This window comes from Xiphophorus maculatus, chromosome 23 (genome assembly GCF_002775205.1).
Source record: "Xiphophorus maculatus strain JP 163 A chromosome 23, X_maculatus-5.0-male, whole genome shotgun sequence".
Lineage (NCBI taxonomy): Eukaryota > Metazoa > Chordata > Actinopteri > Cyprinodontiformes > Poeciliidae > Xiphophorus > Xiphophorus maculatus.
In genome coordinates, this window is record NC_036465.1 from 26,145,879 (window position 1) to 26,158,227 (window position 12,349).

The 12,349-nt window shown below is 38.2% G+C and overlaps 1 protein-coding gene across 1 annotated transcript in view; it reads right to left on the bottom strand.

The window, feature by feature from the left end:
- The window catches only part of pigg (phosphatidylinositol glycan anchor biosynthesis class G), a 98,163-nt gene that overhangs the window by 76,205 nt on the left and 9,609 nt on the right, over positions 1 to 12,349 (bottom strand). The gene's annotated exons all lie outside the window — the stretch shown is intronic.

Sequence of the window (12,349 nt, forward strand, 5' to 3'; positions counted from 1 at the left end):
GCATTTTTTTAAATGTGTAGAAATTTGTGCAAATTTTTGTATGATGAATTGATTGCCAGAATAATTGATAGAGTGATAGCCTGCATTATGAATGAAATCCATGATGAAATCCGGTGCCTATAACAAGCATGAACCACGACCAAAAACGATGAGCTTTTTTGACAATGAAATGTCAAAGAAATAAAAGCTTTAATGTCAAAGTGAAATTTCTTTTCCAAAAATAATTACAAATAAAAACATAAAATAAGTGATTAAATAAAATATGCACCCCCAGTATAAAGTGACTGACTTAATTCAACAGAGGTCCAGCCAATTAGTGCTGGTAGTCTCCCAATGAGTGGAATGGAGATAACCTGACTGCAGTTACTGTGTCTCAGGCGATGGTAGTATAAAAACAACTTCTTTTGGTCAAAAACAGCTAAAAGGTTTGTTGATCATGATTGATTTTCAAAAGCATTAACATGGTAAACCATGTGAGTAGTGAAAATAATCTTTCAGTGGAAACAAAAACAAACCATATGGAAACTTTAACAATACATATTCACTATGGGATCTGACACACAGTGACTTGCAAATATATTCTTTTTTTCCCCTTTACTTTTACATTGTTTTGCTGTTTTTTTGCATTTTGATAGGTCGTTCACGCAAAAGGTTTGGCTTGAATTTGCATTCAGCCGCCCTGAGACAATTTACAGAATCACCTTTTTGCTGCATTTACAACCGCAAACATTTTGGGGTATCCATCTCCCAGCTTTGATCACGTAGAGACAGAACGTTTTCCACATTCGTCCTCCAGCTGATTTATTTGCAACACAACTCAAACTCAGTCAGAAATCAGATTTACATTCAAAACCTTCAGATCACCTTTTGCCACAAGTTTGCTTCAGTTCCCACTTCATGGTTTCTACCAAACTGCAAATGGAAGCTATTAATATTTCTTTAAGTAATGGCTTCCTTTGTGACATTTTTCCATAAAGGCCCAGCTTTATGGATCTCTGTAGCTCCTCCAGAGTTACCATGGGGCTCTTGGCTTTGTCTCTGATTAACACCCTCCTGATCCAACAAGCCTAGTTTATGTGGATCACCATTTGTTGATAGGGGTAACCAGCTGTGTCATAATTTTCAGATGATAGATTAAACAATGCAGAGCTCTGCGGCCTTCACTGTGCATTAAGCTACACACTAATTAGGTGACATTTGAAGGCAAATCGGTTGCACTGGGACTTAATTTAGGGCTTGAATACAACGGCACGGAGTTTTTTTAGTACACAAATGTGAAGACCATGCATCATTTTCCTTCCCCTGACACTTTGTTACGCATTTCATTGAGGTGCGTCTAAATTTGTCATAACAAGAGAAGAAGTGGAAAACTTAATGGGGTGTAGACACTTTGGAAGACAAACCCGGCTATGACTTTGGTAGCTGCTCACTTTCTCTGATTTTATATACATTTAGCCACACTGGTGCCCCAAGAAAATTTTCAAAAGGATGGACGCACCAGGCAGAATTTAAGGAGTGTGCAGCTACAAAAGAGAAAGAAAAAAAAACTATAGATTTTATTTTTATTTATTAAATATCATATTTACTGTATTTATTGGGTTTTACATTTATGTCTTCATTTAAAAAGATATGTGCCTTTCTATGACATTAATATTATCCTCTGGATTGGCTAACATTTTTAGGAGGGGGCCACGGTCCCTCTTTTCCCAAATCTTGGGAGCGCCACTGTTCAGCAAAGCCTATTGTCACCATAATGTTCAGGCTACTTTTTACATAAGTGTATCAATTCAGTGCAATAAGAAATTGTCCGGGTCGCGCTCCGTGTTTGATGATGGACATTGTGCCGCTGAGAAAGTTGAAGGGGTAGAAATTATTTTTGCAAGGCGCGAAAAAGAAATAGCTATGTTCCCATTACAAATGTGCACAAAACTTTGTCAATATTCTGCTAATGGTGAACCCCCCCCCCCCCCCACAACTTTGCAAGTGTGGTGTTTCAATTAAATAAGAAACAAAACTTAAATTATACGTGAATAAGTTTGTTCACGCGAGAAGTCATTAGAAAACGTCCTCCTCCAACTACTTCCTGTTTTTTTCCTTTTCTTTGTGGTTTGCACCAGTAACATCCGGTTGTAAATCATGCGTCTCCTGTGATATGAAAAAAAAAGTGTTTCCATTGCAGTTTTGCAAAGTAAACCCATTTCGACACGGCCAGATAAAGACCACCTGTGTTCGATGTTCGGTGTGTTCGAAACTGTCGTGTTTCTATTAAGCAAATTTATTTTCAAAATGTCAAATTGAGCAATCATGTGGTCGATGGAAATGGATTTAATATTAGCTTCCAGGACAGAATCTGCTCCACTCCTGAAGAAGGAGACTCATGTGATGCTGCTTTTCACCAAAACACTGAAGGAGATCCGAGTTTGCAGACATTAGCAAACTGTCACTTAACCCCCCCGTGAGCTGCCGAGGGCGCAGCCCGACGTCCTTCAGCATGTTCGAAAATACACAGAGATTAGCGGTGTTTATTGTGCGATAACCCAGCCGTGAACAAAAACTACTGAGGGGTGGGCAGGGAAACTATTAAATCACTGCCTAAAGCACCGTCTTAGTGTTGATGTGTCTGTGTGTGTACTTGTGCTTATATAATCCGGTCTTCCACTTCACATCTAAGTATTTTGTTCATCTTGTCAGCTTTTACATTTGCAGACAAAACACTTTCTTTGTTTGTTCCAATCTGTGGTGCTGTTTGAGAAGTGCTTTAACTCGTCTATACCTACGCCGCCAAACAGAAGCTCTTCAAAAAAAAACAAAACCACCACCCACACGTAAAAAAGAAACACCAAAAAAGTGAGAAACCTTTTCTTATCCGTGATCAGCTCTTTTGCAAAAATGGAAATGCATATTTTACTAGTGCAAATCTATATGCAAAGATACAACATTTTGGTATTGAAGGAGGAGGTTCCAACGATAAATTGTCCCAGCAATTATTGCGATAAGCGATATTATTGTTGTTTTGAGGACGCTTCATGCAATATATTGAATCTGGCGTAATAAGACCAGTTTGCTCTCTCAAAGACCAATTAACTTCACACTGAAACCGGAAGATACCTTAAACATCTAAAAGTAAAAAGCAACAACCAAAAACAATAAATAAAACAGAACCAAAACTATAAATGAATCAGAATTTCTCTGTAAACAAAATTTCCCTTTAAAAAAAAAACTATCAGAATTGAAATCATCAAGCTTTATGATGGAGTCAGTACAACATGATGAAGAAAACAGCTTCAGGTTGCCATAGGAGCTAGAAGGAGCTCAGCATACAATATTAAGGCTAAGCATATCAAAGCAAACCCGTTCTGTTTTATTCAGGTGAGCTTTCGAGTTTTACATGCAAGTGAAAAGCCGAATATAGATGTGAATGCAGGCTCACAGAAGTTATGGTTACCAAGGCTGACAGGACTGAATGCAGTAAATGAGATGCAGTCATGTTTTTAATCAGTTGGCTTTATTTCTGTACAAATATCTCTGTCCAAAACCCTGAGGGAGATCATACATAGTGACACGGAGAGAAAGCTCTACAACTGGCCAATATACTAACCGTTACTCAACTATTTTAGCTTCAGTTTGATTTTTAAAAGTTGGGGTCAAAGCAGAAATTCCAAGAAAACTTTGTTCCTCAGCTATATATATATATATATATATATATATATATATATATATATATATATATATATTTTTTTTTTTTTTTTTTTTTACCTTTTGGGTGACTCTTTTGTTTCGGCTGCTTATTACAGGGAAGGGATGGATGACTCTGCTGCAAAACCCCGCTTCGCTTTCTGCCTGTTCAGCTGCACGGAGGTCTCCGGTTTTATTAATAGCAATCTGCTATTTTGCAAATAAAGGTGTGGGGTCATGCTGTGTGAAGATACTCTACAACTGTCCTCTCCGAGTGCTTTGAAATTGTTTAAATTGCTCTAGATAGAGAAATCACGTTGAAAAGCTGCCCAGATAAATGAGTGACTCATCAACGTACTAATTACCAGCCCACAGCGTGTGTCCAAGGCCTGCGACGTGAATAAATGTCGCACAAAGTAGGAGCGGGGTTTACTGACACTCTTCGGCGTAGTGAGGGTGCCAAAATGCCACGTTCCAGAGTCTGGCAGTAGACGGGCTCTTTTTCTCTTTTTTTTTTCAGTTTCCTTTTTAGCGACTACTTTCTGCTCGCTTCTGGTAGGAAGACGTTCCTCTACAAACTGAAAAATATCCTTGATCGTCTCAGGTCATTCACCAGAAGAAGCCACGTGCCGCTGTGTTCCCACCAACCAGGCCGATTCCAGCCTCTCAAACGCCCACAATGCATTGCTCTAAGTGTTGCCATTACCTGAAATCCACTTTCAAATTAAGCACCTCAGTGATGTTCCTGCGCGAAGAGAGTCTCGCCCAACTGGTTGCGGTTACAATAACTGTTCTAAGAGATAAAAATGTTCCAGAAGAGTAAAATATAACTCAATTGTTAGAGACAGGACTAAAGTTAAATTGAGAATTAAAAGAAGATCTTCAATAAAAGGAGAAACCAAACTCATAATCGTAAAGCATCACTTGCGGCTCTACTGGCTGTTGGAATGCGGTTCTTCAAAGAAATAATTGCCACAGATAGATTATGATTTTAGTTAGTTGGTTGAGTCATAAGAGTTGACTGGGTGCAATGCAGTGATGTTAAACAGAAATTAGCAGCTGGTCTGTAATGCCCCCTGCTGGCGGAGTCGTTTTGCTTTGCAAGCCTTTTTGGGGAACAGACTTTCTGAATCACGTTGAGGTCGAGCTGACCAGCAGACAGAGCAACGTGTTGCCTTACGTGCTCGTTTTCTAAAATACAACACAGTAACAGAAAATGTGTTGTTCTGATCCATTTTGACAGGGTTGTGTTGCCTAATGTACAGGAAAAAAATTTTTATTTCATCTAAGGGAAACAAAATAACTACCATACATCCAGATCTCTGGTCCTCCTCTTTTCAGAGAAACTGTAATTTTTTTAGCTGCAAGTCTTAGTTTCCACCAGGGGCGATTCTAGGATCTGACCTTTAGGGGTGCTGAGCCCCCAGCAGGGCCAAGACCCATGAGTAGATATTTGTTGATGCGGTTTTCTAAATCTAACTGCTTATTTACATACAAACAAAACTAAGAGACATGTTGTCAGTAATTCATAGAATAAAAGAACAATGTTCATTTTACTCAAACATAAACCTATAAAGAGTGAAATCAGAGAAACTTTACATTTTTCCCAGAGGTGTATGAGGAACAAGAACAAGAATGAATGTCCATTTATGGAAAAGTGGACATGATGAGTCGAGTTTTAATATTTCAGTTCCATAGTTCCTGAAGTGGTTCTATCATAGTTTCAGTACCAAACACCTTTCTGTTCATAGACACAGAAACAATCTAACATTCTGCTCTGTTCTTCAGTTTGACATTATTTAAGTGACTCCAGAGAGATTTGGGAAATTAATTACAAAACAACAGTCACTAATCAAACTTCAAAAAAGACCAATAAAAATAATTAACAAAGCTAAGGACCAGGATCAGACTAACCCATTATTTATCCAAATATTTTGCACATATACAACATTTTGTACAGAACTACAAAATACTCTTCAAATAAATAAAGTCAATGCTGTACACAATTTCATTCATAAATATAAAAATCATTCTAAATTAATTAAGTACTGCATTGCCCATTGTAAAAAATCACTAAGTATTATATTTTGCATTGCAAATTGTCATCTGAATAAAGGTGGTGATGATACAAGTCTGGTCCCTTATAGCTGGTTAAAAAGTATATATATAATGGTCTTTGTTGTTTTCTTTGGAGGCTGGTTCTAGACCAAATTTATCACAGGGGCCCGTGCAGACAGTGTTTTTATGGAGACACTTAAAAAAAGAATTAAACAAAAACACAGCAATATTTAATAATTTAATAATGTGAGCCAAAGAGCCACTTGTGTCTCCAGAGATTCAGGGTGCAGATCTCTGATTTAGTAGATGGAAAGTCTGATCCTATCTCCATACAGCAGTACCATAATTTTTAATTCATTAAATTAATTTTTATTAAAAATAATTTTTATGTAGTTTTAATAATACCTTAAAAAGAAAATTGTGACGAAAAAATATCTACCACTGAATATTTAAAAAAGACATTTATGTAGTATAATTTCTTTAGAGCCCCTCTTGGCCCCCGTATAGAACCGGCCCTGGCCTGCAGGTCTGGTGAATTTTTGCTTAGCATGTTTTTTCTTCATTGATAGGAAGTCAGATTATCCAAACTGGTAAACCACATTAATAAAATATTATTGAAATAATACATAAAATGACCACTGGACAATTATTCATAAAACACATCAACATTTCTGAATAAAACACACAGAAAGTCATGTGATGTAGGAAATATTTATGTATTTACTGTTAATCTATTCGTATGATTTGTTCTTTAAATGGCCACTAATTTTGGCTATTGCTATTATTTATTAAATATCATCCAAACTCAACATCCTAAGCAAAGAATCATACCACAATAATCAACTAAAATCACAATAATAAACTGAATCAATCATAACTAAATGTTCGGTACCATGTCAGCCTCAGGAGATGACTGAGGATGAAGAGACGCTGATTTCTGGTTCTTTAGGTTCTGATGGGTCTGCGGTTCCTCTCCTGATCCATTCTGTCTATCATACAGCAGCACACTGAGCCACGACGGACACTTTTTTTTTTTTTTTGTCTTTCGCTGTACACAGTATCCATCCTAACTGAAACTGTTCAGCTTATAATGCGCGCCTTTTCACTCACGTATGTTTTTTAAAAGCGTTTTTTCTTCTAAGGACAGTGAATCGGGTCGAGGACGTTTTAAAAAGACGCGGGTTGATAGCAGCTCACCGCGGCTGCGACGTGTCCGTCTCTAGGCAACGGTGACGTTCAGCGTCGGTCCGTAGCGTTCTGGGGTCCTTTAGCTCCCGCCACGACAATTTAGCTGACCTTAATATTTCCTGTGTTTTCTTTTGGTCATTATTGTTAAACTTAGTGTAGATGTGTGTATGATAGGCGTTTCTGTCGGACAGTTATGTGTCGGGTCAATACGGGACGCACATTTAACGGCCAAATATGAGACGACTCCGTATTTTACGGGAAGGGTGGCAACCTGATTCAGGGGTGCTGAGATGCCTAGATACGCCACTGGTTTCCACTCTCTTCACAGAGTTTTGTAGGAGTAAGGTCAGCAGACTGGTTAGGGCTCTACATAACCTTAATGTGACTCTTCTTTGGCTAGTCCTGTGATATCTTGGTTGTAGGCTTTGTGTCAATATCATTCTGGAACACATCTGCATAGCTCAGACTAAGCAAAGAAGCTTCATGGCTAGTCAACAATGCAAAGTTGAGTCCATGGAAAGCTTTGATCTCGACTGATCATAGCACTTGCCTCTGATGTCTTTGCTTGATAATTTAGATGTTCGCTAACTAAACACTGGCCTTTAACATGTGCCTTCTACAGCACAGGGTGGCAAGATTTCAATCCATTACAATCTAGTGTGTTGTCTGTAAAGTTGGTCCCTAACTGTCTTCAGATAAATAAGACTCTCTTACAATGACTTGAGTCCAGATGGAGCAGATTGTCATTTATAGGTTTCCATTTCCCCAATTACTGTATCAACATCTGAGTTGCACAGTCGAGCAGTTGCCTTGCAGTAAGAAGATCTGGGGTTTGAATTCTGGCCTGGGGAGTCTTTCTGCATGGAGTTCGCTAGTTCTTTCAGTTCAAGCCAGTACTCTGGCTTTCTCCAATAGACCAAAAACACGACTGTGAGGTTAACTGATCTCTCTAAATTGTCCTTAGGTGTGCGTGCATAGTTGATCGCTTACTCACTGCTGAAGATAGGCACCGGCTACCCCATGGCCCTTCCAGGAATGGGACTGGTGTATGTACAGTATACGATGGATGGATGCACCTATAGAGGTCTTATATTCCAACCTTGTCCAGATATACCATCTTGCCTGTTTGCAATACTTTGGTCTTACCCACGGTGGCAAAGGTTTGAAACCTCTCTCCCACCAGAAACCAGTTGGGGTTAGGAATGTGTAAAAGACATTGGTCAGGTTTGTAGGGGATCCGATTCTTGTCAGACTTTTAACATGTAAATATTCCTTATACATTTGGAATAAAACACCCAGCTGACATGCAAGAAATCATGATGAAACCTTAAATTAAAAATGCCCTGTTTTTCTTCTTCTGGGCTTAGAGATTGAAAGATGCATGAAATGTGGTCTATGAATAAAGTTGACTTGACTTTAGATACTTACACCGTCTCGCATAAATTTCATGAAAGTCTACTTTGTGACATACTCAAACATAAACAAAAATGTGAAATACATCACTATTTAAAGGATAAACATTTGCCCGCTAAAATACAACCTGCCTTACCAAGTTGTGATGTATATATGTTGTCATAAAAGGAGAAGTGAATGAATATTGTTAGATGTGAGGGGAAAAAAATTCAAGTTTGAAGATTGTTTTTTTGTGTTATACAATTTCTGCAATGCTTTCCATCTTCTTTAAAATAAACTACCCCCTGCATCAGGGAAAGAGGGAATTTGGCACCGAATGGCCGCCTGTCTTTGTCCTTCATTATCCCCACATCTTTCTCTAAACCCTCGGATTACAGGGAAACATCTGCCTCCCTGTATGTCCACATAAATCTCAATCCTCTCCATGTCCTCCCCCTTCGCTACACCACTCTGCCTATAGGACGCTTCATTTCATCACAACCAAGACGATAGCAAACCAGGCGTAAAGGTGAGAGAGGGTGCCTCAGTCGGTAAAGCCCAGTTACAACATTCTCACATCACTAAATCAAAGGCTGGACAGAACTACAGAACATAGATTTAGTGACTCAGCACATTTAATCTTACCTTAATCTCTCTATAGTCGACTGTACTTTTTGCCAAACTAATCAGTGTAACATTTGGCAGACATATATTCACCACCAGCTTTAACAATACAGAAATCTGTTTAAATCAATTTAAGCCTCAGAGATTTATAGGAGATGTGCAACACTTTTGCTCTTTAAGAAAATCATGAAGGCCAGAGTGGAAACACGGCCAAAGACCAAGAAGTCTGGATCAACGTTCTTTGGACAGTCTGAGAGAACATGTTTGGTATGATGCATTTCAGGAAAGTAGCCTCATACCAGTAGTGAAGCATGGAGGTGGGAATGTTTTGCGCCAGGAAGACCAGCTCAGCTCACTGTCATAGAATCCACCATGAATTCTGGCATAAAAAATGTCAAATTATTAAAGCTGAAGCAGAAATGGATAACATAAACCCAAAACAAACCTCACTCTAAAGCCCACATCTGGATTTTATTGAGATGCTGTATTATGACTTGTGCCCTAGATTAGCTACTGTATAACGGGCTGGAATGTTCTAACGTTTTCCTCAACTAATAGGCTCGTTTTTGCTCAAGGTTTGGTGTTTACCTGTAATTGGGTCACTTTATTTCACAAGACAAGTTTTTAAAAAATGATCGGACATTGGTATATGTCAGGGGTCGGCAACCTTTTCTATTCAAAGAGCCATTTGGGACCGCCTCCCAATAAAAAGAAAGCATTTGGAGCCACAACCCATTTTGACGTCATATATATAAAACCTATATGCTATGTACAAAAATCGATGTTGCGTTTATGAAATCAACGAACTGCTGCAGAGAACACGAAATTTTATTTCTGCATGTAACAAAACGCATTTTACACTTTGTTGATGCTCAATTTCAAACAAAACACCCTCTGTCTATTTGGGTCTTTGTATTTAAGAAATAAAAATCGAAACTTACCCAACCCTCACTGAAGGAAACATAGAAACAGAAAGCAGTCACCTGTCCTCCTCTTATTCAGGAGATACAAATCTAAACTTATCCAAATATTATCCACCGGCACTGAACGAACCAAGCAAACCAAAAAATGCTCAGTCTGCTTCTGTGTCCCGTAGTACGGAGTCCTCTAGGGGACATGGGGGATTTTTTTCTTTCGCGTTCCCTCACAATACTGTACTGGTCAGTTATGCAGCTAATTGAATACTGTAAGCCTTTCTTACGTGGGCGCCGTACTTTATGTTTTAATATAAGGTTATGTGAGGTTTTTCCATGAATGTTAGAATCTTTTTGTGAAATATCTGAAGTTTTATATCTTTCTTTAGGATAGAAAGGCGCCACAAACCTACGATATAAACAGAAACCTTCTGTAAGTAGGAAAGAAATAAAAATACATGCTAATTTGGACTATTTCTGAGTTATTATCGCAGGTAATAAATCATCTGACAGTTTTGATTGTGTCTCTGTTGTGTTCTAGTCTGAATGGTTTAAAGAGCTGCTTTCAGTGCCGCTCCACCTCAGCCTTAACAGACATAAACATACAGTAAAAAATAAATCGATTTTCAATCAGTGTTTTGCACCAAACAGTTTTTACTATTAACAAGTTTTTATTATTAAAAACACGACAAACTAATGATGGTAAAGGGATTAACTCTGGGTTAACTCGGAGAATCTCATCTGTCCGCGTATCAATCAACTCCAAACCTTTTCTTTGTTCTGTCACAATTATCGATTTATTCCATTTTGATGATCAGGCTCCAAACTTTGCAAGGACTGACCGCCCCGCTCACCGCTTCCTAAAACACACAAAGCCAGTATCCTTCACATTCATACCTGGTGACGTCACTCCCACGTCCACACACCTAAGTGTCAAAGCCTCCTGCTCCTGTCATATCAATAATTACTTATTTCATTCATATGGCTCTTACAGAGCTTCAGTGAAAACTTGTTTATTATTATTAACTGTTTGGTGCAAAACACTGATTGAAAATCGATTTATTTTTTACTGCATGTTTATGTCTGTTAAGGCTGAGATGGAGCGGCACTGAAAGCAGCTCTTTAAACCATTCAGACTAGAACACAACAGAGACACAATCAAAACTGTCAGATGATTTATTACCTGCGATAATAACTCAGAAATAGTCCAAATTATAATGTATTTTTATTTCGTTCCTACTTACGGAAGGTTTCTGTTTATATCGTAGTTTTGTGGCGCCTTTCTATCCTAAAGAAAGATATAAAACTTCAGATATTTCACAAAAAGATTCTAACATTCATGGAAAAACCTCACATAACCTTATATTAAAGCAGAAAGTACGGCGCCCACCGTAAGAAAGGCTTACAGTATTCAATTATGCTGCATAACTGACCAGTACAGTATTGCGAGGGAACGCAAAAGTTTTGCGAGGGAACGCAAAAGAAAAAAAATCCCCCATGTCCCCTAGAGGGCTCCGTACGCTTCAGCCATTCGCATCAGCTCCTTTTTTCTCTCCTCTCCCTCGGGATATTTTTTAGCAAAGACAGAGTGTTTGCTCTTGAAATGTCTTTCAACATTTGACTTCTTGTTGTTTGCCAGTCTTTCGCCACATATTAAGCAGACTGGTGAACCAGTTTCATCAGCGGTGAAAGCAAAATGATCTGTCCACGTAGCATTAAATGTTCTGCCATCACTGTAAGCATGGCCCATGGGACGATCCACTTTTTTAGTCCTGAATAAAATATGCATGAACCTTTGGGATGGATTATGAGTCTTTATTTTTCATTGAGCACACACACATTCTTGTACCACTCAGAGGACTCTCTGTGTATTGACTTCCATTTATGCCAAATGGAAGTCAATACATATATTTTTCCTTAATCCTAACAACTGAGTGTGTTCCTAACCTTAATCAAAACTAATCAATAAAAAATAATCCACACCATACTTCTAGAATGGAAATTAAAAAGTGAAGACAGGAAAATGTTGTCACTCCACAGATGATCTTTGATTGTTGGTGAAAAATGTCCTCTATATGTAGCATATACAAGCTCACACAAACACACTGACCACTGCAAAGGGTTCTTCAGAATCTATACAAGCTCTTCTTTTGTCATTGCCTCCTTTTTTTTACTTGTCTTTTTTTCTACTTATCTGTGAAACATTATTTGTAAACCGTAAAAAGAAAACCTGTGGATAACACTGGGTACTTGTAAATATGTGGTCAAATGCATACACAAATATGAAGGAATTACAAATAAAAAATAAAAGTACACAATTACAATTTCTACAAACGTTAAATTTCTGCAAACAATTTTTTTTAACTACAACCTCACAAATCTGATCATTAGGAATTCAAACCCTCTTAGTCCTACAAATATTAAAGAAGTTCGCACGAGTCGCCTGATACACAGATAAAACTGCATTTACGCACTGATCCGGTTATGAGGACAAAAGC